General features: G+C 37.2%; 2 pseudogenes; one reads left to right on the plus strand and one right to left on the minus strand.

Annotated features, from left to right (window-relative positions):
* Positions 1 to 2,333: 2,333 nt before the first annotated feature.
* LOC125922719 (calmodulin-1-like) lies at positions 2,334 to 2,917 on the minus strand (annotated as a pseudogene).
* Positions 2,918 to 4,051: 1,134 nt separating this feature from the next.
* Positions 4,052 to 8,656, plus strand: LOC125922337 (40S ribosomal protein SA-like; annotated as a pseudogene).
* Positions 8,657 to 27,156: the final 18,500 nt, after the last annotated feature.

Here is a 27,156-nt window from a genome sequence, read left to right on the forward strand (position 1 = left end):
TGGAATGATACAGAAGAAGACAAAAAAATAAGGAAGAAAAACAAATGGATAAATAGGATAAAAACAAGAAAAATGATAGATTTAAATATCATATTCAATAACCACATTAAATGTATAGTCAATCCTCATTATTTGTGGATTCTGTATTTGCAAATTTGTGTACTTACTAACATTTATTTGTAACACCCAAAATCAGTATTTGCTGTCTTTTTCCAGTCAGTAATCTATGGGCTTGTGCAAAGCAGTGAAAAATGTAAGTGCCAGACATACAAGTTCACAGATGAAGTCAAACAAGGCAACACTCTGCCTTCTCGTTTCAGCTCACCTACTATGAACAAATGTCCTTTTTGTAGTCTACTTAGTGCCACATTTTTCCATTTTTTGTGCTTGTGGTTGGTGATTTTGGTATTTAAAATGACCCCCAAGCACCATACTCAAAACGTATGTAGTGTTCCTAAGCATAAGAAGATTGTGCCTTACCATGACAATGAGTGTGTTAGACAAATTTCATCTGGGCATGAGCTGCTTATGAGCTCAATGTTAATGAATCAACAATATATATTCAGTAAGGTATCTCTAACAAGAAACACACATGAAACAAGGTTATATATTGATTGGCTAACAAATAAGTTATAGCCAGAGCCTCTAGGAGAGAACTTTGTATTTCCCAAGGGAACTATACTTAGGTTATTCACTAATCCAGTGATCGTGATGACTTCACGTAACAACTATTGTATATATCAAGAATCAACTAATTCTTAATTACCCAATTAAATGAAATTGCAGATTGGATTTAAAAAGTAAGACCTGGAGTACCTGGGTGGCTCAGTCAGTTAAGGGTCTGATTCTTGGTTTAGGCTCAGGTCATGATCTCATGGTTTTGTAAATTCAAGCCCTGCATCTGACTCCACGCTGACAATGCGGAGCCTGCTTGGGATTCCCTGTCTCCCTCTCTCTCTGCCCCTTCCCTCTTGCGCTGTCTCTGTCTCTCTCACAGTAAATAAATAAATTTTAATAAAAACTAAATAAATTAAAAAAAATCAAGACCCAACTAATTTGCCTAAAAGAAAGTTACTTTGAATATAATGACACAGATAGGTTTAAAAAAGAGACAGAAAAAGTTACACCATGCTAATACTAATCAAAAGAAAGCTGATTTACATCAGAGAAGATTTCAGAGCAAGAATATTATAGGGATAAAGAGATTAATTTCATAATAATGATGAACAGATCAATTCTTTAAGATGTAACAATTCTAAGCATTTCTGCACGTTACATCAGAGCTTCTAAATATATGATGCAAAAACTGATGTAACTGTAAAGAGAAATATACAAATCCACAACTATAGTTGACAATTTCAACATACACCTTTCTGTAATTGATAAACAGGTCAGCAGAGTATTAGTAACAACAGAGAAGCTTTGAGTAACACTTTTTTTTTTTAAGTTAATGGTCTTTTTATTGGAAAAAAAAGACTAGCATTTACAACTTGGAATGGACGTTAACTTGTAATTTCTTGAACAGCAATGTGGATGGTTGTGTTGAAGAGTCCACAGCCACAGCCTACCTCTGCTGGCTCCAAGTCAGGTTCAGGAGGTTTTAAAAACAGAGAGTCCAAAGATGCTCCCTTGGTAAAGGTTTCTTTTTAAAAATTTGTGGGAATGGTGACAGCCCATCACCCATCTCGCTCTCCGGTACAACGCGGACAACGCTAAACCAACACGCACAGGATGCCCCCAGGATGTGTCACTGTCACCACGGGTGGGGGCGCACGGAAGTACTGGGGGCCGTCCTGCTCTGTGGGGCTGCGTCTAGACGGTCTTATCTATCCTTCACCCATTTTTCTGCACAGCATCCTGAGGTAAACCAATTTTAAAGGTTTGTTTTCAGTAAACCCGCTATGACAATTTATACTAACAAATTGAACTAGAACCCATTTGAAACAAGTTTTTTTTGTTTTTTCAATTTTCGTTTTTAATACAAAGGCCTGACTATGCTCAATCGTCAAGCTGCATGCATGAAAAACTAGCCAGCCCAAACAGTGTAGTAATCATTAGCAAAAGGAACTGCAAGGAGTCCACTAAATGCTTCTTTATCGTTAAGGTAGTACAAGTATTTATATCGTAAAACTGATGTGTAGCGCTTCATCTTCAGGGGACAGGACCACCAAGCAATACATGCAGATTTTGTGTGTGTGGACAGAAGGTACTTTTGACATTCAGTTTTGCTATATAGAAACAGAATGAGTAAATGACCTTTTTCTTTTTTTTCTTTCTTTTTTTTTTTTTTTTTTTTTTGTAAGAGGTAAGTAAAAAATTTATTTTTTTTTTTTTGGGGGGGGGGGGAAAGGAGTTGAAAGTAGGTCTTCACTTTGCGGTCATCATCTGTACGAATTCTTCATAGTTGACTTGCCCATCTCCATCGATATCTGCTTTTCTGATGATTTCATCTACTTCTTCATCTGTTAGTTTTTCTCCTAAGTTTGTCATGACGTGACGTAGTTCTGCCGCACTGATGTAACCACTGCCATCCTTGTCAAAGACTCGGAATGCCTCGCGAATTTCTTCTTCACTGTCTGTATCTTTCATTTTTCTAGCCATCATAGTCAAAACTTCTGGGAACTCAATGGTGCCATTACCGTCAGCATCCACCTCGTTGATCACATCCTGCAATTCGGCTTCTGCTGGGCTCTGACCCAGTGACCTCATTGACGGTTCCAAGTTCCTTTGTTGTGATGGTACCATCGTCATCTTCGTCAAATAGGGAGAAAGCTTCCTTGAACTCAGCAATCTGCTCTTGGGTCAGCTGATCAGCCATGGTGCGAGCGAAGGGAGGAAGAGCAGAGGGAGTGAGGGTGGCTGCACCAGCGCAGAGGCTGTGACGGCGGGGGTGCCTCCGCTGCTGCTGCCGCTGCCGCCGCCCGATTCGAGTAACACTTTTAATCACCCTAATCTAATTGACACTACAGAACACTCTGCCCAGTAATAACAAAACATATATTATTTTCAAAAGCATTTACCAAGCAAGATAGATCAGATACTGAAAAGGAGAAACAATAAAAATCCAAGTGAAAATCAATGAAACAGAAAACAAAGAAGAAATTGAGAAAAATAAATAAAATCAAAAAATGGGGGAAAGGTAATAAACTTGGAAAAATCTAGATTAATCAGGGGAAAAAATGAACTGCAAAGATATCAATTACCAATATCTGACATGAGAGAAACGACATCCTTACTCTACAAATATTCAAGGTTAGTAAGAGAATATTCTGAAAATTATGCCAATAAATTTAATTCATATGAAATGGAAAAATTCTTTGAAAGACAAACTATCAAAGCTCACTCAAGAAAACAAAATGAGATAATCAGAATAGGTCTATATCTATTAAAGAATTTGACTTTGTACTTAAAAATCTTTCCACAAAGGAAATTTCAGCGAATTGCTTCACCTGTGAATTTTGATCCAAGGAAGAAATATCTATTCTTGAAAAAAATCTAGGAATTATTTTAAACTATTTTAAAGTTATTTTAAATGATTTTTAAATTTTTTTAATTTGTGTTGAATATTATATTAAATAATTAAACATTGCGATCAAGGAGGACTGCTCCCAGGATTATAAAGTCAGTTCAATATTTGAAAATCAATCAAGGTAATTCACTGAGGTGGCTTTGTCATGTCAAACTGTCTAGGCTGAAATAAAGTTGACCCTTGAACAACCTGAGAACTGAGCAGCGACCACGCTTAACCTGGGGACTGGGCAGTGACCACGCTCCCCAAATGTAAGTACTAATAGCCTACTCTTGCTTGGAAGTCTTGCCAATAACATAAACTGTCAACACATATTTTGTATGTTCTATGTATTACATACTATATTCTCACCATAAAGTAAGCTAAAGAAAATGTTATTCAGAAAACCATAAGGAAGAGAAAATACATTTACAGTTCTATATGAATATTTATTGAAAAGCATCCGAGAATCACCCCCCCAACCCCCCACTACCAACCACCACCACCATTGGGGCAAGTGGTAACAGCAGTCTTGGTCCCAGCATGGTGATGTGCTGCAGCCTGGTGGCAGCACTGCCCGGAGGCACACTACAGCTGCCCTATCAACCTAGAAGTGTACTGCCTGCCCATGGCCATCAGGAGCTACAGCCACACATGAGTGAGCCAGCCTCCAGAGGCCGTGAGGCTAGGGAAACCCCTTGGGGATAAGGGAAGAGGGGTAAAGGAGTACCAATAGTACATGGCTCCCTCCACCTGGTACTGGGCCCTTGAGGGCTGCTAATGGCCTGATTGGGCCTCCCCAGTATTCAGAGGTCAGCAGACTCTCTGTGCCAGTCACCTTCGATTTGGTCCCAGGGAGACTGGGGTAGGCAAGTGCAAATAAATGCCTTGTGGCTATCATTGTCAACTCAAAAAAAAAAAAAAAAGCCTCATCATCAGGGAAATACAAATAAAATCCACAAAGAGATACCACCCCACACTTTTCAGAAAGGCTAAAATTAACAACTCAGGAAACACCAGATGTTGGGAGGGATGAGGAGAAAGGGGAAAACTTTTGTACTGCTGGAGGGAATGCAAACTGGTGCAGCCACTCTGGAGAGCAGTATGGAGGTTCCTCAAAAGATTAAAAATGGACCTACCCTACAACCCAGCAATTGCACAACTAGGTATTTATCCAAAGGATACAAAACTGCTGATTCAAATGGGCACATGTACCCCAATGTTTATAGCAGCACTATCAACAATAGCCAAATTATGGAAAGAGCCCAAATGTCTATCAACTGATGAATGCATAAAGAATATATGGTATATAGGGGTGCCTGAATGGCTCAGTCAATTAAGCATCTGTCTTTGGCTCAGGTCATGATCTCATGGTTCTTGAGTTCCAGCCCCACATTGGGGTCTGTGCTGACAGCATATTCTCCCTGTCTCTCTGCCCCTCCACTGTCCATGCTCTGGACTCTCTCTCTTTTTTTCAAAAATAAATAAATAAATAAATAAATAAATAAAATTTTATTAATTTTTTAAAAATGTTTATTCATTTTTTGAGAGAGATACAGAGTGTGAACAGGGGAGGGGCAGAGAGAGAGGGAGACACAGAATCCGAAGTGGGCTCCAGGCTCTGAGCTGTCAGCACAGAGCCCGACGTGGGGCTTGAACCCACGAACCGCGAGATCATGACCTGAGCCAAAGTCGGACACTTAACCGACTGAGCCACCCAGGCACCCCAAACGATGGACTTTTAATAACCAAAGCTGTAATACAGAGTTAGGAAAAGATTTACATTTTTAGAAGTTTAAATAAATTCGTCATGACCTATTACTGTGGTTACAGGTAAGGTTACAAGTTTGGAGATATTCTTTACATTTTTCCTTATGTTTTAGTCTCCCTGAGCTAAATTTACACATTTAGTTTAATTTTTTTTTTTTTTAATTTCAGAGGCTGGTAATGGAAGTAGTAGAAGGAGGAAGAGTCTTTCCCTAATATTTAATATCTTCTCAAGTTTGGTTTCCTTCTTCCCTAAGGTTGTCAAAATATACTAAGAATTAGAGGAAATGAATCATCACTGTCAGATAAAATGGCAACATCAGGTCTTCTTTATTAACAACAAGAATAGTAACAATATTATGTTAGTTTGTTTTACAGTGAACACAGTACAGGAACATTCCTTATCATGTAATCCCTACAACAATCTTACAATGTAAACATGTAGCAACATGCACATATTTTGCAAATGAAGCAACCAAGACCCTGTGACCTTAAATGGTTTGCCCAGGATCTTTACAATAGACCAGCATGAAATGCCCGATTGCATTTCTGGAACACTTTCCCACGTTTTTTGATTGGTTTCTAATTCCTTTCTTATACCCCTGGGCACTGTGCTGACTTTTTGGCCCTGAAAGCACATGAGAACCACTTTCTTTAGGGGATTGTCTACATCGCTTCTAAAATGCTTCCTTCACCTGTACCAGTAGCTCAGAATCTACTTTCCTATATATGTTAAAGTCAGTTTTATGCCCCTTAAATCAACCAGTGTAGATCTTCCTGTACTGAAGGCCTTCGGTTTGGTACCTTACAAACCAAAAAAACCTCAAGTCACCCCCCAAATTGGAAGACTCACTGTCACTTTTCTATCATCAAATGTTTTAGGGTCTATATTCTGTCTTACACATCTTTGTTTTTCTTTTTTTTTTTTTTTTATTTTACAAACGTTGATATAATGCTTACTGTGTGCTAAGTCATATTCTAAAGGTTTTAACAATGTTAAATTTTTTAATCCTTATAAGCTAAGTACCATTATTAACTTCATTTTAGAGGTAGGGGATGGAGACACACTTGCCTAAGGGCACTAGATTAGTAAGTAGCAGAGTTTTGCATAGTAACAGTTATACACAACAGAATCCCAACAGTGCCATAAAACCAACTGGCAAATTCTACTGTGTAGACTGAAATTTGAACAGTCTCAGAGAACTCTACAATAAGTCTATAAGCTCTAACATTGAGATCAAGAAATAACTGGGGCACCTGGGTGGCTCAGTCGGTTAAGTGTCCGACTTCGGCTCAGGTCATGATCTCGCGGTCCGTGAGTTCAAGCCCCTCGTCGGGCTCTGTGCTGATGGCTCAGAGCCTGGAGCCTGTTTCAGATTTTGTGTCTCCCTCTCTCTCTGACCCTCCCCCATTCATGCTCTGTCTCTCTCTGTCTCAAAAATAAATAAATGTTAAAAAAAATTAAAAAAAAAAAAAGAAATCAAGAAATAACTGTGACTGAGGTGCCTGGGTGGCTCAGTCAGTTAAGTGACTCTTGATCTCAGCTCAGGTCTTGATATCAGAGTCATGAGTTGGAGCCTCATGTTGGGCTCCACACCCTCGCTCAATATGGAGTCTAATTAAACACACACACACACACACACACACACAAACACAGAGAGAGAGAGAGAGAGAGATAGAGAGAGGGAAATAATTGTAACCAATATGGGTAAAAATGTCTGCATGATAGATTTAAGGGCAGGGTAGGAATAGTTCAACCAAAAAGGAGGAGGAACTAAATTCATAATGTTACCTGATGCACTCCTGACTAGCTTCCACTTGTGTGTGTGTGTGTGTGTGTTTATATATACATATAATATGTTAATTAAACTAAAAATGGAAAAATTATTGCTGTCAAATAACTATGGAGCATTTTTTTTTGAGAGAACTGATTTTCTTGCTATTAATCTTTCTGTGGTCTTAATGCCCAGAGTTAAAATAATTCCCTCAGGTATTATTAGGGAGAATGTTGATCCATCAGGGAGATCTAAATCACATTTTCAGTCATCCTGAAAGGGAAGATAAAGTAACCCTCTAGTCTTGTTTAAAGCACATATTACCTTTAAACACTACCACAAAATAATAAATAAATAAATAAATAAATAAATAAACAAACAAATAAATAAATTTTACATTGATAGGTTGTCTCTACTCTTTCAAATCATTAGTTGCTGTGGAACTATCTCAAAGTTTATTAAAAATAAAACAATAGTATTTACCAATTTTAGCACTTAATTTGTGCCAGGCCCTTTTCTAAGAGCTTTATATGATTACCTCACTTAATTCCTGTAACAGCCTTACGAAGTAGGTACCATTATTTCCATTTTATATATAAAAGAATTAAAACAGAATTTACACCTTCTGTGTTACCCAAGGAGGGGTCCATGTAGTGTTTTGTGTTCATGTCATAATTTAAAGGGAAACTTTTACAATGTCTGGAGCCCCTCCTACAAATGAAGGATGTCCTCAAATTCTTTGCAGCAGGAACCCACTTAGGTGACACCAACCTTGACTTCCAAATGGAACAGTACATCTACAAAAGGAAAAGTGATGGCATCTATGTCATAAATCTGAAGAGAACCCGGGAGAAGCTTCTGATGGTAGCTTGTGCCATCATCGCCATTGAAAACCCAGCTGATGTCAGTGCCATATGATCCAGGAATGCTGGCCAGTGAACTGTGCTGAAGTTTGCTGCTGCTCCTGGAGCCACTCCTATTGCTGGTCACTTCACTCCTGGAACCTTCACTAACCAGATCCAGGAAGCCTTCGAGGGAAGAGATTTCTGATGGTTACTTATCCCAGAGCTGACCACAAGCCTCTTGCAAACGTCCTATGTTCACCTGCTTACCATCGCTCTGTATAACACAGACTCTCCTCTGTGTTATATGGACATTGCCATCCCTTGCAACAAGAGTGTGTCTGATGTGGTGGGTGCTTGCCTGGGAAGTTCTGCACATATGTGGTACCGTTTCCTGTGAATGCCCATGGGTGGTCATGCCTGTTCTCTACTTCTACAGAGATCCTGAAGAGGTTGAAAAGGGCGAGCAGGCTGCTACTGAAAAGGCTGTGACCAAGGAGGACATTCAGGGTGAATGGACTGTTCCAGCTCCTGACTTCACTGTTACTCATCCTGAAGTCACAGACTGGTCTAAAGGCATGGAGGTGCACTCTGGGCCTATTCAGCAGTTCCCCGCTGAAGGCTAGAGCACTCAGCCTACCACTGAAGACTGGTCTACAGCTCTGCCTGCTCAGGCCACCGAATGGGCTGGAACAACCACTGAGTGGTCTTAAGCTGCTCTTCCACAAAGGCAAACAAAATGGAAATAAGGTTGATGGAAAATAGTTTCTAAATAAATAAATAAATAAACAAACAAACAAATAACAGAGTTTACCTAATTGGCCCAAGGTCATTTAGCGGGTAAAAGAAATAGATTTAAATCCAAAAAGTCTGACTTCAAAACTTTTGCTACTAACCACTAATGATAGAAAAAGATGTTAATAATATGATTACAGCTGGTGAATTTGGCATCCAGAATCCTTGCCCATATTCCTATTTTAATTTCTCAAAAGTCCCTGGAAAATTAGTGAATATCAACCACAATCAGGAAACCAAAGTGTGGTGTCTCCCAAATACTCAGAAAAAAGGAAGACTATCATATAAATACTCTACTAATTATAATAACACAATGCTACCTGAAATTGAATGTCTATGGAAGGCATTTTAAGACTGTTACCTCATGGCTTGTGATCACTGCCCAAGAAAAAGATAAGGTCTTCTGCTGAATTCTAAGAACTTAACAATAGACTAAATTTTTGACCAACAATTCCATGTTATCAATTTTATGTGTTTCAAGACTCTTAATGGAGGAACTAAGATTGTGATGATGTATTTATGCCTAGTTTGCAATTAGTTCTGAAATATCCTCTTTGCTTAGCATAAATTTGATATTTTAACTCTCTCCTCCTCACATATTATATAAGACCCATAAAAATTAGTAGAAACTATTTATTTAGCCTTATTATGTACCAGACACAGTCCTAAGCACTTTATGTATTTTAACTCTTTTAATTCATACATCAGACATTAAATAAGTAGTGTTATAACCACCATTTTATACATAAAGAAACTGTGACACACAAAGCTTATCTTCAAGGTCACTTACTACTGCAAATGGTAGAGACCAGATCTAAAGAAGGTAGTCTGGGAAAAAAGATGATGTTCATAACCATGATGTTGTATGATAATGAGATGATCCACCTATCCTAAAATACCATTAGTGCCACAGAGCTATGGTCCTCTCTTGGGGAACTCATTGCCAGATATTCGCTAAGCATTTATTGAGTTCCAGTTTTCCTAGTTACCATTCAAAGCCTGTACCAACAGTGATTTTACAAAGCGAGAACCATATTTCATTCTTTCTCATTGCCACGTAGTATTCCACTGTGTATATAAACCATAATTTCTTTATCCATTAATCAGTTGATGGACATTTAGGCTCTTTCCATAATTTGGCTATTGTTGAAAGTGCTGCTATAAACATTAGGGTACAAGTGCCCCTATGCATCAGCACTCCTGTATCCCTTGGGTAAATTCCTAGCAGTGCTACTGCTGGGTCATAGGGTAGGTCTATTTTTAATTTTTTGAGGAACCTCCACACTGTTTTCCAGAGAGGCTGCACCAGTTTGCATTCCCACCAACAGTGCAAGAGGGTTCCCATTTCTACAAATCCTCTCCAGCATCTATAGTCTCTTGATTTGTTCATCTTAGCCACTCTGACTGGCGTGAGGTGGTATCTGAGTGTGGTTTTGATTTGTATTTCCCTGATGAGGAGTGACGTTGAGCATCATTTCATGTGCTTGTTGGCCATCTGGATGTCTTCTTTAGAGAAGTGTCTATTCATGTTTTCTGCCAATTTGACAATAAATTTCATATAAAAAAAAGTGAGAACCCATTACCTTTAGATTTAACTCAAGAAAAAATTAGTGGTTTAATACTGCTTTAAAAATATGAATCATTTTAATCATTACCTTGGCTGTATACATCGACTTGATAACTGAACCAGTTTAATGAAGGAACTATTTACAGAATTGTGGGGAGGGTTAAAGGAACCAACCAGGGAAGGAGAAGCATTAGGACTCCAAGAGCCAGAAGCTGTTCCCATTTCCATTCTGGAGAGGGAAAAAGATGTTGCTATACAGGACACCATCAAGAGCTGTAATGTAGAGGGTCTGCAACAGTAGGAGCTGTGGCGCTAGGTAGAGGAACACAGCCACTGCCAAACCACAGCCCAATAAATGGGAGGCAAAAATACATACTCTGACTTCATTCTCCTCCCATCCACCAATCTCCCGTTGGTGCCTTGATTGGCTGAACAGAGGACAAGGGAGAGTATGTGATAGAGTCTACAGACATCAGAATCCTAGCACCAGAGCAGGGTGGGGTCAGGTGCTGATCTGGAAGGACAAATGGAAAATAACTAATACTCATTACTGCTCAGTACTTGCTACTTCATCACCTGAGAGGAAAACAGGAAACAGCAAGAGAGACCTATATTTGGTAAAATGAAGACTTGTCTAGAAGAGCCTCATAATTACTAAAATTGGCTACATTGGCATGGAACTTGAAGAGATATTGTATGAAAATTTTTAAGTACAAAATTTGCATCACTTTTACCAGGCTCAGTTCTCTCCCTGGTAATAATCACTGCTTTTTAAAATTGTTTAAATTAAGGTGACTTTCTTCCATCTACAGAACCCACATTTCATGACTTCTCTTTTAGAGACTTTGCTTTTGTTCATTTGACCAGCAAATGTTATAATTCTGCCTCAAAACATCTTTATATTCATTTCCTTCTCTCTTTTCTATTACTGTTATTTCAAGTTTTTATCAACCAAGCCTACTACTGGCCATGACAACAGTGAACTCCAAGTCCTTGAAATGACAGGCTGTTCTCTGCCCAAAGTCCTGACTATGCTCTCTGAATATAACATAAAATAAATTCAGACAATGGCACCAGGAATTTCACAGAGAAAGATCTTTTACTGATTGTGTTTTCCAATTTGCATGTAATTTGCAGTAATTTTAACTGTGCAAAAACTGTGCATTTAATTACCATTCATTCTTTCTGGCTTCTTTTAGGGAGTCCCATTAATTAAGGTGAGATTTAGATAAATTCGGTTCTGCTGAATAAGAACACTGACTTGGATCTTTATGTAAAAATTAAACATTCAAAGGATTCTATTAATAAGCATTAATGTTCTCTCTGGTCTAATTTAGTTTTTGAGAATTTAGTGTTGTTGTCCCTTACCAAACTGTCCTTCATGTTTTGTTGTCATTTAAATCCCAGTTAGTGAACATAAGTGAATATTACTTACAGGTGTACAATTTAGTGATTCACACTTATATACAATACCCAATGCTCTTCACAAGTGCCCTCCTTAATCCCTATCACCGACTTAACCCATCCCCCCCTCACCTCTCCTCTGATAACCATCAGTTTGTTCTGAATGGTTAAGAGTCTTTTCTTGTTTTGCATCTCTCGTTCTCCTCCCCCTACCCTGATCATTTGTTTTGTTTCTTAAATTATACATATGAGTGAAATCATATGGTAGTTGTCTTTCTCTGAGTTATTTCACTTAGCATAATACTACCTAGCTCCATCCGTCTCATGGAAAATGGCAAGATTTCATTCTTTCTTATGGCTGAGTAATACTCCTTTGTGTGTGTGTGTGTGTGTGTGTGTGTGTACCACATCTTCTTTATCCATGCAACTTCTTGCTAGATATATCTTCTGAGGAAAGGGAAACAAAAGCAAAAATAAACTATTGGGACTTCATAAAAATTAAAAGCTTCTGTACAAGGAAGGAAACAATAAAACTAAAAGCCAATGTACAGAATGGAAAAAAAATACTTGCAAATGACATATCTGATAAAGGGTTAGTATCCAAAATCTATAAAGAACTTATAAAACTTAACACCCCAAAAAACAAAAAATGCAATTAAAAATTGGGCAGAATGGGGCACCTGGGTGGCTCAGTTGGTTAAGTGTCCAACTTCGGCTGAGGTTATGATCTTGTGGTTTGTGGGTTGGAGCCCCACGTCAGGCTCTGTGCTGAAAGCTCAGAGTCTGGAGCCTGCTTCAGATTCTGTATCTCCCTTTCTCTACCCTTCCCTCACTTGCACTGTCTCTGTATCTCTCTCAAAAATAAACATTTAAAAAAAGTGGGCAGGAGACATAAACAGGCATTTTCCAAAGAACACTTCCAGATGGACAACAGACATGAAAAGATGTTCAATATCACTCATCATCAGGGAAATACAAATTGAAACTACAATGAGATATCACCTCACATCTGTCAGAATGGCTAAAATCAACAATACAAGAAACAACAGGTGTTGGCAAAGTTGGGGAAAAAGATGAACCCAGATGCACTTAGTGTGAATGCAAACTAGTGAAGCCACTCTGGAAAACAGTATGGAAGTTCCACAAAAAATTAAAAATAGAACTACACTATGATCCAGCAATTGCCTTACTAAGTATTTACCCAAAGAATACAAAAATACTAATTCAAAGGAATACATGCACCCTGATATTTATAGCAGCATTATCTACAACAGCCAACTTATGGAAACAGCCCAAATGTCCATCAACCAAACTTTCTTTTACATTGCTCTTAACAAAGATTTATTTTATTATTATTATTATTTTATTTAAGTTCAATTTAGTTAACATACAGTGCAGTATTGGTTTCAGGAGCAGAATTCAGTGATTCATCACTTCCAGATAACAGTGCTCATCCCAAAAAGTGCCCTCCTTAATGCCCATCACCTATTTAGCCCATCCTCCCCACCCCACTTCTCCTCCAGAAACCTTTTGTTGGTTCTTTATATTTAAGAGTCTCCTATGATTTGCTTCCCTGTTTTTATCTTATTTCATTTTTCCTTCCCTTCCCCTATGTTTATCTGTTGTGTTTCTTAAATTCCACATGAGTGAAATTATATGGTGTTTGTTTTTATCTGACTTGTTTTGTTTAGCATAAAACGTTCTAATTCCATCCACATTATTCCAAATGGCAAGATTTCATTCTTTTTTGATAGCTGAGTAATATTCCATTGCGTATATATACATCTTTTTTATCCATTCATCACTTGATGGACATTTGGACTCTTTCCATATTTGGCTATTTTTCAAAGTCCTGCTGTAAACATTGGGGTGCACGTGCCCTTTGCAATCAGCATTTTTGTATTCTTTGTATAAATACCTAGTTGTTCAATTGCTCGGTCATGAGGTACCTCTATTTTTATTTTCTGAGGAACCTCCATACTATTCTCCAGGGTGGCTGCACCAGTTTGCACTCCCACCAACAGTGCCAAAGTTTTCCCCTTTCTCTGTACCCTCACCAACATCTGTTTTTTCCTGAGTTGTTAATTTTAGCCATTCTGACAGGTGTGAGGTGATATCTCATTGTGGTTTTGATTTGTATTTCCCTGATGATAAGTGATGTTGAGTATTTTTTCTTGTGTCTGTTAGCCATCTGGATGTCTCCTTTGGAAAAGAAAAAAAATGGATTATTTATTTTTTGGGTGTTGAGTTTGACAAGTTTTTAGAGAATTTGGATACTAACCCTTTATCTGATATTTCATCGCAATATCAATATTTCATTTCTCTGATATTTCTTCCACTCCATTGGTTGCCTTTTAGTTTTGTTGATTGTTTTTTTCATTGTGCAAAAGCTTTTTTTTTTCTTGATGAGGTCCCAATAGTTCACTTTTGCTTTTCAACAAAGCTGTAAGTTGTGCAGTGTTTCCTCCCTGTTAATTTTCTTCTTTGGTGAGCATGGGAAAACGGAGCCAATTGTCAAAATTGTCCCTGGAAGTAAAAAAAGAGGGTAAGTGATGGAAAAGTATCAAGTATAATATCTCTCTCTCTTTCTCTTCCCATGATACTGCAGAAAAAGAATGTATTGGTGTGTTAATGGAATATATTAATGGAGTGGGAAAATTAAGAATGAAGAATGGAAAAAGGGCATGGTAACTATAAAGCTCAATTCTTAGTACTTTATTATTGATATCAGTTCATATATATACTTAAACATTTGTATATATATATATATATATATATGTATGTAATATATATATATTTGTAATATATACATTTTAACATATGTATTACATATATATGTAATATATATATTCTGGGTTTTCAGATTCATATTTAAATACCTGGAAAACTAATGTCACATGACAAACATACAACTGCTCTCTAGAACACCTAAAGAAGTAAATTTGGGAGCCTTATAGGTGTTGTACTTAATCAAGTCTTCTATCAAAACATATCTGAATGCGTAATCTCTGCCTAGTCCTCTTCTGTATGCTCTTAAAAGAACACCAGAAATTTATTATATGACTCTACATTGAAAGAATGTATTAATACTAACTAAAACACATTTTTAAAAAGTAACAATGAACACTACCCTAAGATTAAAGAAAATACGATAATTGGGAGAATGAACAAATACAGAACTCAGACTAGTTAGAACAGCCTTTAGGGAAGGAACCATCTTGGAGCAGGAATAGTTCAGTTAAGTAGTCAGAAGATAGAAGAGTAAGTGGGGAAAAGCAACAGCTAAGGCTAGGTACAAGTTTCATGTTTTAGGCTTAAGATTAATAATTTTCTAAAAGGGTACCATTTGTTTGCTGAGTAGACGTTCTACCTTTATTTCCTATTTGACACTCAAAACAAATTAATAAGATAAAATAATGTAGTGTAATGATAGGGTATTGATTGCAATATGCTACACTAACCATAAATGTCTTATTTAAATTCGCCAAACTTGACAAACTTGAATTTCCTCATCTGTGGATGGGGAAAATCACAAATACTATCAGCTTTATTTGTGAGGTTTAAATAAGATAATATAAATTACTTTGAATAGTGTGCAATCTCTCACAGCTAAAAAAACGATGAAGCTGACGGTCTAGACAAAATTCTAACCTATGCTCTGGGTGAGAGAGGCACAGAAAGGTAGATGGGATTCATATCCACTTAAGCAATGTTTCTCAAAGTGGTCCAATCTGCTTCCATTGTAATCAGTTTGACAACTTCAAAAAGAAAATTCTCATTCCATGGTTGAAGATAACAAACCCCTTTCCTCCCCCCTCTCTCTCTAAAATGAAAAGAAAACAGAAGTGTCTGTTTCTATAAACAAAATAAAAATGAGGGAAGCCACTTCTCAATGAGAGATGCAAACAGACTGATGGGAAAGAAAATCAGGCTATTGCTAACTGATACTCATAAAGCCTGATGGAGTCATGTAAGAAAGATTCTCCAACAGGGAAGTAGTCTGTCTTCCATGGAAAACTTCAAATACTTCAATTCCAATGAAGGCTTAGAATGAGTTGTGGTTTACTAGAAACAAGCTTTATTTGAAAGTCTCTTCATGCAATAGTAGGTCCCTTCCACCCCCAACCCCTCCCCCAAATCCCTCAAAACTTCAAGAAGAGGCTTCTACTCCAAAGAGTAATGTTATTTTCTAAGGAAATTGAACAAGTCTATTTAAGAGAACAAAGACAGTTTGTAAGCATATTTTTGGAGAGCTCCTGAGTATGTTGGAAAAGGGCAAGAGGGAGCTGAAATTTTGCCTTTTCCTTACTTGCAAAAATTGTGATCCAAGCATGAAGGGCACTTACAGGAGAGGGGCATAGTGGATCTACCCAGAGTTCTTTTCTATTTTTATTAGTCTACAGGAGACTCCTTTTTCTACTTTCCTTGTCCAGAAATGGTACCTTTTTCTACTCTGTCTGCTCAGAGAGGATGGCTTTTTCAAATTTCAACAATGATGCAGTGTAGGTTAGCAGAAGTGTATGGAATTGGTCATCAGAGACCTCCACATGTTGGCATTTAAGCGCTCCCTATTACTTTCTTCTCTGTTCCCACAAAAGTAAGGCATGACTTCAATGATCTCAAAGCATCATACACTTATCCAAACCTCCATATCCAAGAGCAGGAGATGACTGGAAGCAATTCTACCTTTGCACTGAGTGAATCAATATATAAGGGTCAGTTCTCTGTGGCCTTAGGCCAAATCGCTTTAGTCAACTATTTTTGTGCAGCTTTCAAGCTAATATTTTAAAAATAATTTTTAGTGAGTGAAAACAGTCAAAGAACATTAGTATTCTATGCGTGTGTAAATTATATTAAATTCAAATTTCAGTATCCATAAATAAAATGTTATTGAAACATGGCCATGCTCATTCATTTAAGTAGTACTAATGGCTTCTTTGGAAGCCATTAATGGCAGAGTGGAGTAGTTACAATTAGAGAGAATAAGGTCCAGAAAGCCTGGACCTTAAATGTTTACTATCTGGGCCCATTACAGAAAAAGCTTTTCAATCCCTGATATAAAGTATTGATTAAAAAATTGTCCTTTTTCTTGAAAGTTGGAAAGGATGAGTTGAAAGTGTAGACATATTCCTATAGACTCCAAATTTTTAGGCCTTTTTTTTTAACATGCTTTCTTTTGGGCTAGTGGATGCCCAGGCTCTTATACTTCATGTTATCTATATTTCTTCCACTCTTGATAAAAAGCTGGAAATTGAATTGCATTAGCAAGATCCATGTCAATGCTCTTGTTGAAGGGTACCGTTGCAAAATGAAGATTTTGAAAAAGTCAGGCTGAATTTGTGTTATGGGTGAGGCAGTGGAGAGGTCAGGCCAAAGTTTTCACCCCTACATTTAGGACTTAGAGTTTCAAGACCAGCATTCTCTATAAACAGCCCCAGAGGACCAATGCTCAGGAACTAGCTGTTGTCCTTTCATACTAATCTTCTTTTGCCATCTTGAACCCATGCCATAACATTTTGCTCATATCTTTTCTCTGGAAACAGGTTTAAATTGTGCTTCAACCACTGCCTGTTTCCATGTTTCTACAAAATGGCCTCGTAATAGCTCTTTTTCTTTAATACGTGAGCCTATATGGTCTTTATAGGTCCAGGAAATCAACTGTCAGGTTCTGAAGTGGAGACAGGAGCTGAATCTGAATAGAGGTGAGAACTATTATAGAAATCCTCAGAGATGGCATGGGGTTATCTAAAGGACAATAGGTACCCCTTCCTTCTCAGTTCCTGACATGTTATTGGACTGCCCTGAAAGAAATACCACAAATCATTACACACCGGGAGCTAAGCAGAATTTTTGCTGTGTTATATTGCTTTCATTTTATGTCCTAGAAACAACTGATATAATGTGAATTATCATTTGGGAATTTAAGTGTCCTTTCAGTGTTTTGACAGAAGCACATGAAGGAGCCAGAGGCACCCACAACATTGAAACTGAACTTCAAAGAAACAGAATGAAGAACAAACACAGGGTTTGTCTGTGGATTTCTTATTAGAGAACTCCCCCAACTCTTGGCTTCTAGAGCACTTAGAAATGATGTAACCTCAGAGGGCTCTGGGATTGGAAACAGAGTAATTAAGTGTTCAAGGTCTGATTTGGGATCTGGTTATTATTATGGCGTTATTCTAAAACTAAATGAAAATTATCATTTTATTATACACATTTATGCTAACTACCAATCATTGACTGCAATGCTGTTCTTTAAAAGGGCTGCAATCTTACCATTGGTGAGAATGCAAACTGGTGCAGCCACTGTGGAAAATAGTATGGAGGTTCCTCAAAAAGTTAAAAATAGAACTACCCTATGATCCAGCAATTGCACTACTAGGTAATTACTCAAATAATGCACAAATACTAATTCAAATGGATACATGCACCCTGGTGTTTATAGCAGCATTATTTACAATAACCAAAATATGGAAACAGCCCAAGTGTCCACTGACAGATGAACGGATAAAGAAGATGGGTCATATATACACAATGGAATATTATTCAGCCATAAAAAGGAATAAGGTATTGCCATTTGCAACGACGTTGATGGAGCTTAAAGAGTATTATGCTGAGCAAAATATGTCAGGCAGAGAGGGACAAATACCGTATTATTTCACTCATATATGGAAATTAAGAAAAAATGAGCAAAGGGGAAAAAGGGGCAGAGAGAGAGACTGGCAAGCCAAAAAACAGACTCCTAACTGTAGAGAACAAACTGACGGCCACCAGAGGGGAGGTGGTGGGGGCGATGGGTGAAATACGTGATGGGGATTAAGGAGGGCACTTGTGATGAGCACTGGGTGCTGCATGGAAGTGTTGAGGCACTATATTGTACACCTGAAACTAATATTACAGTGTATGTTAACTAACTGGACTTTAAATAGAAACTAAAAAAAAAACAAAAAACGAGGGGAGCAGCAATCTTATTCTTATTCAGCCAAAGCACATCCTGAAGAAACATGAGGAAAATCTATTTAGAATAGTGAGCATTTGTCTCCTGGACATCGCTAAGAAGGCTGTCGGTTTACTTACCTTCAAAAAGACAAAGACAAACTCTCTAAAGCAAATTGGTCCTTGTAATGCATCGAGATTTATTACCTAAACTACAGTAAAGAAGATAATATAAATACTCTGCAATGAATTCATGAAAAGATAATGTGTCAAATTGAAGTTATTATAATTATAATCATGTACCATTAGGAAGACATTCACAGTGTTTCAGTCATGTACTGGCTCTAGATGAAATTTAACATCAACATAACATTGTGCTATGTGGCAATTATAATAGACATCTAATTCATTATTAGATGGAGTCAAGTTGTAATGAAGTAATTCCATGAACAATTAATAAAGCATACTGACCCTTGTGAAATATCAAATTCTATAAATTTTCCCCCAGAAATACTACTTTTCATGTTAAGCAGTATGAAGATATTTAGACTTTGTAAAATAAAAAACACATTATTTTAAAACAAGCTGTTGAAGTGGACATTAAAAAAACAGAATTTGAGGGGCACCTGGGTGGCTCAGTTGGTTGGGTGTCCGACTTCGGCTCAGGTCGTGATCTCATGGCTGGTGAGTCCAAGCCCCGCATCAGGCTATGTGCTGACAGCTCAGGGCCTAAAGCCTGCTTTGGATTCTGTGTCTCCCTCTCTCTCTGTCCCTCCCCTGTTCACACTCTGTTCCTTTCTCTCTCTCAAAAGTAAACATTAAAAAAATTAAAAAAACAACAACAGAATTTGATATTCATTATATATACCAATTAAAACTATACTTTAAGCTAAAACATGATTTAATATATATATTATATTTAATTAATTTAATTTATATATATATGTGTGTGTGTGTGTGTGTATATATATGTGTGTGTATATATATATATATATATATATATATAAAATCCTGCTCAAACTTCCATAAAAGAAACACCAGATACTAGGTGTCTTGAACAACAGAAATTTCTTTTCTCATAATCTGGAAAGTAAAGTCCAGGATCACGATGCCAAGAGAGTTGGTGTCTAATGAAGCCTCTCTTCCGGACTTTCAGAAAGACACCTTCTCACTTTGTCTCTGCTTGGCCTTTTCTTTGTGTATGCATGGAGAGAGAGAGAGAGAGAGATTGAGAGAGAGGTTGAGAGAGAGATCTGGTGTCGCTTCCTCTTTCTACAAGATCATCAATCCTATTAGATTAGGGCCCCACCCTTATGATCTCATTTTACCTTAAACACCTCCATAAAGGCTCTATCTGCAAATACAGTCACCTTGAGGCTTAAGGCTAGAACATGTAAATTTTTGAGGGGACACAATTCAGTCCATAACAAAATGTGTAAACAGAAAGCACATTCTCTTTTCCACTCATTCAAAAAAATAATAAAGCAACTACATTACGTTTTAAGCTCAGATATCCCATTTATATGCTGTTATAAGCTAACAAAGAGCTAAAGGAAGTACTTTAATTCTTCCATGCTGCAGGGAACATGAAAGTCCTTTTGAGGCGCTGTGGAAATAATAACCTAAAATGATACTGTTTAGTTGTAAGACAATTCACCAATACCTTCCTAATGGAAAGTAAGTTAATGTGCCCATCTCAACATAGTATTTTATGTACATAATTTATTTCTGTGACACCCTTGCTTTAAAAATATATTATAATGAATGGAATTAAACATCTTGGTTCTGATTCATCGAGATTACTAACAACCTTCTTCAATCTTTGATATTATTTTTTTAACTTAAAAAAGAGTCTCCACCAAAGTTCTGTAGCAGTAAGGAATAACACTTGAATCCAGATATTTTAGAACTTTTTTCCTAATTCCTTACTACACAGGATAAGGGTGCTGTATGATTTATCAGTCCAAGTAATGTTTGTTATTGTTGTTATTGTTTTTTGTTTTTTTTTTTTATGACCTGTAAGCCGAAAGAAAGAAATGGTTTGGGTAATTCATGGTAGAATGATGTTTACCTACTTCCATATTTTGGATTTGGAAAAGCACCTTTGGTTCATATGAAGAAAGAGCAAGCATCCACAATAGCTCGAGTGTGGGGGAGAACAGGCAACTGGGGAAAGTGAAGTAAAGAAGTGTAAATTAGCTCTTGGCACCCTACGATGTGTAAAGCTGCATAATAGTAGGTGCTATGGGTTATTAAACAATATAATATTAGTAGCCACTAGTCATCAACTGTCAACCATATGACAGCCAGTGTTAACAGTACACTTATGACCATCTTTTTCTCATTTAATCTTTATAACTCTATGCATAACTATCAGAATTTTCTCTTATTTAAAAGATGAGGGATGTCTAGGTGGCTCAGTCAATTAAGTGTCGGACTTCAGCTCAAGTCATGATCTCGACAGTCTGTGGGTTCGAGGCCCGTGTTGGACTCTGTGCTGACAGCTCATAGCCTGGAGCCTGCTTCGGAGTCTGTGTTTCCCTCTCTCTCTGTCCCTCCCCCACTTGCACTCTGTCTCTCCTCTCTCAAAAATAAACATTAAAAAAAAAAAAAGATGAGAAGGTTAATTAGCATAACCAAAGTTGCATACCAGGTGTCCAGGTCAGAATTCATACCTAGGACTGCTTTCTCTATCCATGCATGTTCTCTTTATGCTACAGTTCCCACTTACATGCCTTCAGAAAAACAAAGTATGTTTTATAATCTCAGCTCATAGAATACTTTATATTCTATATAGTATAAAAAGAGTAAGGCAAAAGGGTATGTTTCTCTCCAACTGGTGTGAATAGAAGAAAATCACATGACTATGGTACTAGATACCATGAGCTGTGAGAAGACCTGGCAGAATCGGATTGCCTGTCTGTGACATGTGTATGTGTGATGCTTTATCTTGACTGAGCTGCTCCACATATGCCACCCTTATTCATGCTTCATGTTCTTCTTCATGTTTTCCAGCCATCTTGCGATTCTTATCTCTTTAACCTATCTTATTCCACCAATTCTTTAAGGAAACCAAATTCTAATTCTTGGGGAATTTTAGTCAACTTTTTTAACCAAATGATTCCATTGCATTTATGGTCTTTACCTGGATCTTAGCTCTTGATAATAAACTGTATGACATTTTTCTCTATTCATTTGTCCAAACTATAAGCATTTTTGGTCCCTCTATAGCCAGCTTAGGTACATAACAAATGTTCAAAATTGGTTATTTGATTAATGAGTTGTCAGATCAAATATGTCTTTTAAATTATGTATGTGGTAATTGGTCCATTTGTTAGAATAAGAGGTCAAAGGTATACATATATTCCTGTCAAACCAAGGTGTTTTGCAGAAAACTAAACTCTGTTCCAACTCTGAGACTATTCCCAAATTCCAAACAGCCATTTCAGACTAAAGAATACGGATGTCTCATTCACTCAAACAGAAATTTATTGAATAAATTCTCTGTCTTGAATTCAGCATAAGAAACTAACAATACAGAGATGAATCAGATTCAGTGCCTGCTTATAATGGATGCAGTAGTACAGTAGAGAAGCCAGAATTATAGAGAAACATTAGTTAAAATATTCAGTGAGTTTGATGTTTTATAGAGACTGGGAAAGAAATACCTATGTTACCAGAGAAAAACCAGTTAGTTGGACACCAAGAAACCCCACAGATTGGCATCAACTTGGTACAACAGACACAACAGAGTTCTTATTTAACTGGCTAGGATTTTTGATCTTGACAACTTATGAAAAGAAGACAATGAGTCTTGGGGACAAATTTCTACCAAGGAATTGCTCTACAGAGGGATGTTAGTATACTAATTAGTAATTAAAAATAAAGCTTGGTGGCTGCCAAAGGGGAGCTGGTGAGAGGATGGGCAAAATGAGTGAAGGAAAGTGGGAGGTACAGATTTCCAGTTATCGGAATGAATAAATCTCAGGATGAAAGGTACAGCATAGGGAATATAGACAGCAGTATTGTAATAATACTGTATGGTGACAGATGGTTACTACACTTATGGTGAGCATAGAATAATGTATAGATTTGTCGAATCACTATGTTGTACAACTGAAATTAATATAACATTGTGTGTCAACTATACTTCAATAGAAATAATGAATAATAATTAAAACAAGCAAACAGATATCCCATCCTATGGTCCACCCACTCTTTCTCTGTAAGATAAGGGAGCCAAATTGTAATCACGTTGTGAGTACTGATCACAGTAATTAGCTCTGTAATTACTAGCATGTGACTTTTGAAAATAAATCACTTTTTTTGGTCTTAGTTTACACATCTGAAAAACAGCAATAATGATAAAATCTACCTCTAGGATTGTTGTGAAAGCTGAATGCATTAATATACGTAAAATATTTATAACAGTTTCTTGCACAAGTAAATGTGCAAAAACATAGTATCATTTGAACAATTAATGATATGGCTTATAACAGCCTGATGTATACAATACAATGCACAGCAGAGTAATTGTAGCCAAGAGACTGGAGCAGGTGGGTCCATTCATTCTTTCACTTAGTGATTCCTCAATATCAATGACGCACCTAACATAAGTCATTCATTATACTTGGTATTAATGATAGAACAATCAATCAAACTCATGTTCTCCTTTAACATAACTTACATTCTGACAGGAAATGTATCAAATAATTACAATTATTAGTGGTTAGGTGGGACTGGGGGAGAGACTTACTTCCTACTCCCAATATTTCTTTCCATGTGGGCAGAACTCCAAGACAGGCATAATCTCAGATTTTCTGCCTCTCACTCATTTGTCTCCTAAGGAAGAGGAGTAGATTTTCTGAAAGGTAAATTTATCTAAAAGGAGAAAAAAATTAGACATGCAGTCCGTCTGTCCCCTTTTGTCTCCATTTGTCATAACCTTTTATCAAATTTCATTTGATTCAAAACTCAAGAGAGGAAGAGATAGCTATTTGTTGGAACCCCAGATAGTTATGGAGAAGGCAACACATTTATGAGGAATTACATGTAATCTAGAGAGACAAGGAAGTTTACCAAAGCAGGTGATGCTTGGATGCAAGTTGGCTGGTAAAAGAGAGGAGATGAGTCTGGAACACAGAAGGCCCATCCTCTCCCACTTCTATATGGGCACTATCTATAGTTCTTTTCATTTCCCCTTATTTATATTGACATACTCTCTTTTTAAACATACGAATTCATTAATGAACAAATAATTAATTTAAACATTTTTAGTCTTCAAGATGTTTAGAAATGTCAAAATAGCCAGGCTTCACCTTAGGGTATATCTTTATTTTTTTGTTAGAGGAAAGTTTTCGATAAACCTTTTAAATTGTTGCCCATTTATGGGGTGCCTAGGTGGCTCAGTCAGTTAAATGACCAGCTCTTGATTTCGGCTCAGGTTGTGAGCTCGCAGTTTGTGAGTTTGAGCCCCACATCAGGCTCCACCCTGGAGCCTGCTTGGGATTCTCTCTCTCTCCCTCTCTCCCTGCCCCTCTAATACTCTCTCTCTCTCTCTCTCTCTCTCTCTCAAAATAAATAAACTTTTAAAATATTAAAAAAACATTATTGCTCATTTACAAGTTAATTTCCATAATTTATCTACAATATTAGCTATAATTATTGAGTACTTACAGTCTGTCAGAGACCATGCAAAAACCTCATATATTTGATCTCATTTGATTCTTATAAAACTCAAAAAGAGTTGGTGTTACTATGCACATATTCAGTTGAGAAAATTAAGGCATAAGAGGCTAAGTATCTTGTTCCCAGGTCACATAGCTAGTGAGGGACGGAGTTGGCATGGAATCTAACTGCATGATTTAACTCCAGTGGCCATGTTCCTAACAACTATAGCTTATGTATTTAAAAGCTAATGTTATTTCCAAATTTTGCATTACTTGTTTTAACTGCTAATTATAACAAAACCATGTGAACAAACTTTAATAGGGTGTCAGCAAAGAAGGAAGCACTTTAGTGCATCCAATCCCTTTCACTGGCAAACCATGTCAAGCTATCAGACCCTTCGTTGCGGAGCAAAATATGTGGTCTTCATATAAAGAACAATGTATATAGATTCATTAAAACCCAAACAGAATTAGCTTTAATAAAGTACCTCATAATTTTGGAAATATATTTACATGTATGTCAATACACAGTGTGATGCCTAAATCAATATGCTCCTTCCTGAGACTTTCTCATGAACAATTTTTGAACCACAGAGAAACATGCTTTGAATTAATTAAGTTCAATTCAAAAAAATTCACTAATCACTAATAATATGCAAAGTACTGTGCCCAGAACAATAGAGAATACAAATTCTATCTTCAAGGATATCACAATGCCTTATGTTGTGATTTCTTATTGTCATTTTTATTCACCGAAGTAATTTTATTATTTTGTAAGTGAGCTTCCTGTTTTCCTTCTCCTATTTGTTTTGTTGCCCAATATAAATGAGAGATGGTTTCCTTCATAAACCATATTTTTATTGCTTTGCACCATAGCAAAGAAAAAAGGCAGGTGAATAAGAGTTTTCTGTTTCTGACTAAAATTTTGAATAGCACCTAGAACACTGTCATTGTAAAAAATAATTGATTGTGTGTGAATGCTGGTGTTGATGCCAGCATTTATTTCCTTGGCCCTTTATTTAACGAAAGCATTACAGTGAATGAGAGGCTCTACCCATTCTAAATATCACAAATAGGATGGCGGATATCCCCCTATATTCTGAAGCCTTTCTGAGACATATATAGCTCTCTGTTTCAAATTAACCACACCTGTAAACAATTGATGCATCACATGCTCCTCAGAGGCAGACAGTGTAGGAGGAAAGAGGTTAAGAAGAATGAGAGCCTGCTTAGGAAAAATCCCTCCTAGCAGAAAGCAGGATTTTGTGAAAGGTGCCTCTCTTCTAATATCCATCTACCTTTTTACAGAGGCAACTTGTTGTAAGGTTTTGGGAGGCAGACTGGACGTTTGCCTTACACCTCTTGGTATGTCACATTACAATCAAGGTATATGCCCCAAAGACGTTAAATGAAAATCACTTCTTACACTGATTGATTCTGTGCCCTTACTATAACCTCCATCTTCCACATTTCAATCTATATTTATCTGATAAGACGTTAATTAAAGATAAAAATACAACTTTTTTAAGGAAAGTGTGCAGAGAATGAGAAAGAGAGGAAGAATTGAGAAAGTCTTTTTACCAGTTCAGTGAGTCTAGATTGGAGAGAGAAAAATAAAGAATGGTTTTCTGAATCAGCTTGTCTTTCTGTAATTACAACAATCACTTTCAAGAACTGTCTAGATATTAAAGTAGTAAAACTAAAATCAATCTAATTATCCATAGTGAATCTTCCTTCCATCAATTCCCATTACAGAGGAAACAAAATTGGCCATCACTTACCACTTCAATATTAATGCTGGCTGCAGCCCCACTGAGAGGTACTTAGATGCACACCATTTGTTAGAAATCTGAAAGCGATTCCTTTGACTATTAGCACATGCATAGCCGAAGAAAAGAGATGAAGAGAAATTACTAATTCATTTTTTCTTACAGCAAATAAGCACCGGGCTCATCTCTGGGACTATAACTATGTATAAGATGTTATTTCTTTATTCAAGAAATTCAGAGTCTTGTTGGGGAGACAAACACAGAAATAGAAGATAATGAAACAATGTGGTAAAAACAACGATAGAGAGAGTCACACAATACCGAGAACCAGAAACTAGCCAAGTCAGGATGTTTGTAAAAGATAGGGAGAGGGATGTTAGTTGAGGATACAGGTGAGCTTTTATATTGGGAGAAGTTGGGAGTGAGGAAGAGAGCATGTCCTCCAGAAAGAAAGGCCTGAATCAAAAGATGGAGTTGAGAAACACTAGGAGGTTAACATGCAACCACAAGCAATTTGTATTCTATAACATGGTGACAGACAGAGACTGCCAGACAAAGAAGCAATGAGGAGTTGAGGAATATTTTGTGTTTTATTTTAAAGAGATAAATTTTGCCTAATAAGAGATGTGGAGTCAAAATGTTTGCAAGTACTGGAGCTATGTTGTAAGATCTGTGTTCTGGATTGTTCCAATGCTCTTCCAGATCCATTCTCCACCTTCCTCAATTCTGTGCTCTGCCCTGGAGACTAACCAGTATACGCTACATGAAGGGGTTCTCCTGACTTCTGATTTCCAAATGGGTTTGGCTAATAGGGAGCCCATTCAGGAGATCAGAGAGGGGGTGGAAGAGAGGATAGGGTTTTTATCTTGTATGGTCTGAACATACCTTGATTTGGGGTGTCCCTTGGCTACTGAAAGACCTCTGCTATTTCAAATTAGACAGCATTACCCACTTAATTTTCCCATATACCAGTAATCACTCCCTTACCTCATCTCATGGAGTCTAAAGGTGATCACACTTAGGCCAGATTATTACAGCATCTGTTGTGGTTGTTCCTACAACCAAACCTGTGGAAACTGTCCCTTTGTAAATAAAGTTTCCTTGAATTATCTTAGGAAAATGCC

This window comes from Panthera uncia, chromosome B1 (assembly GCF_023721935.1).
Source record: "Panthera uncia isolate 11264 chromosome B1, Puncia_PCG_1.0, whole genome shotgun sequence".
Taxonomy (NCBI): Eukaryota; Metazoa; Chordata; class Mammalia; order Carnivora; family Felidae; genus Panthera; species Panthera uncia.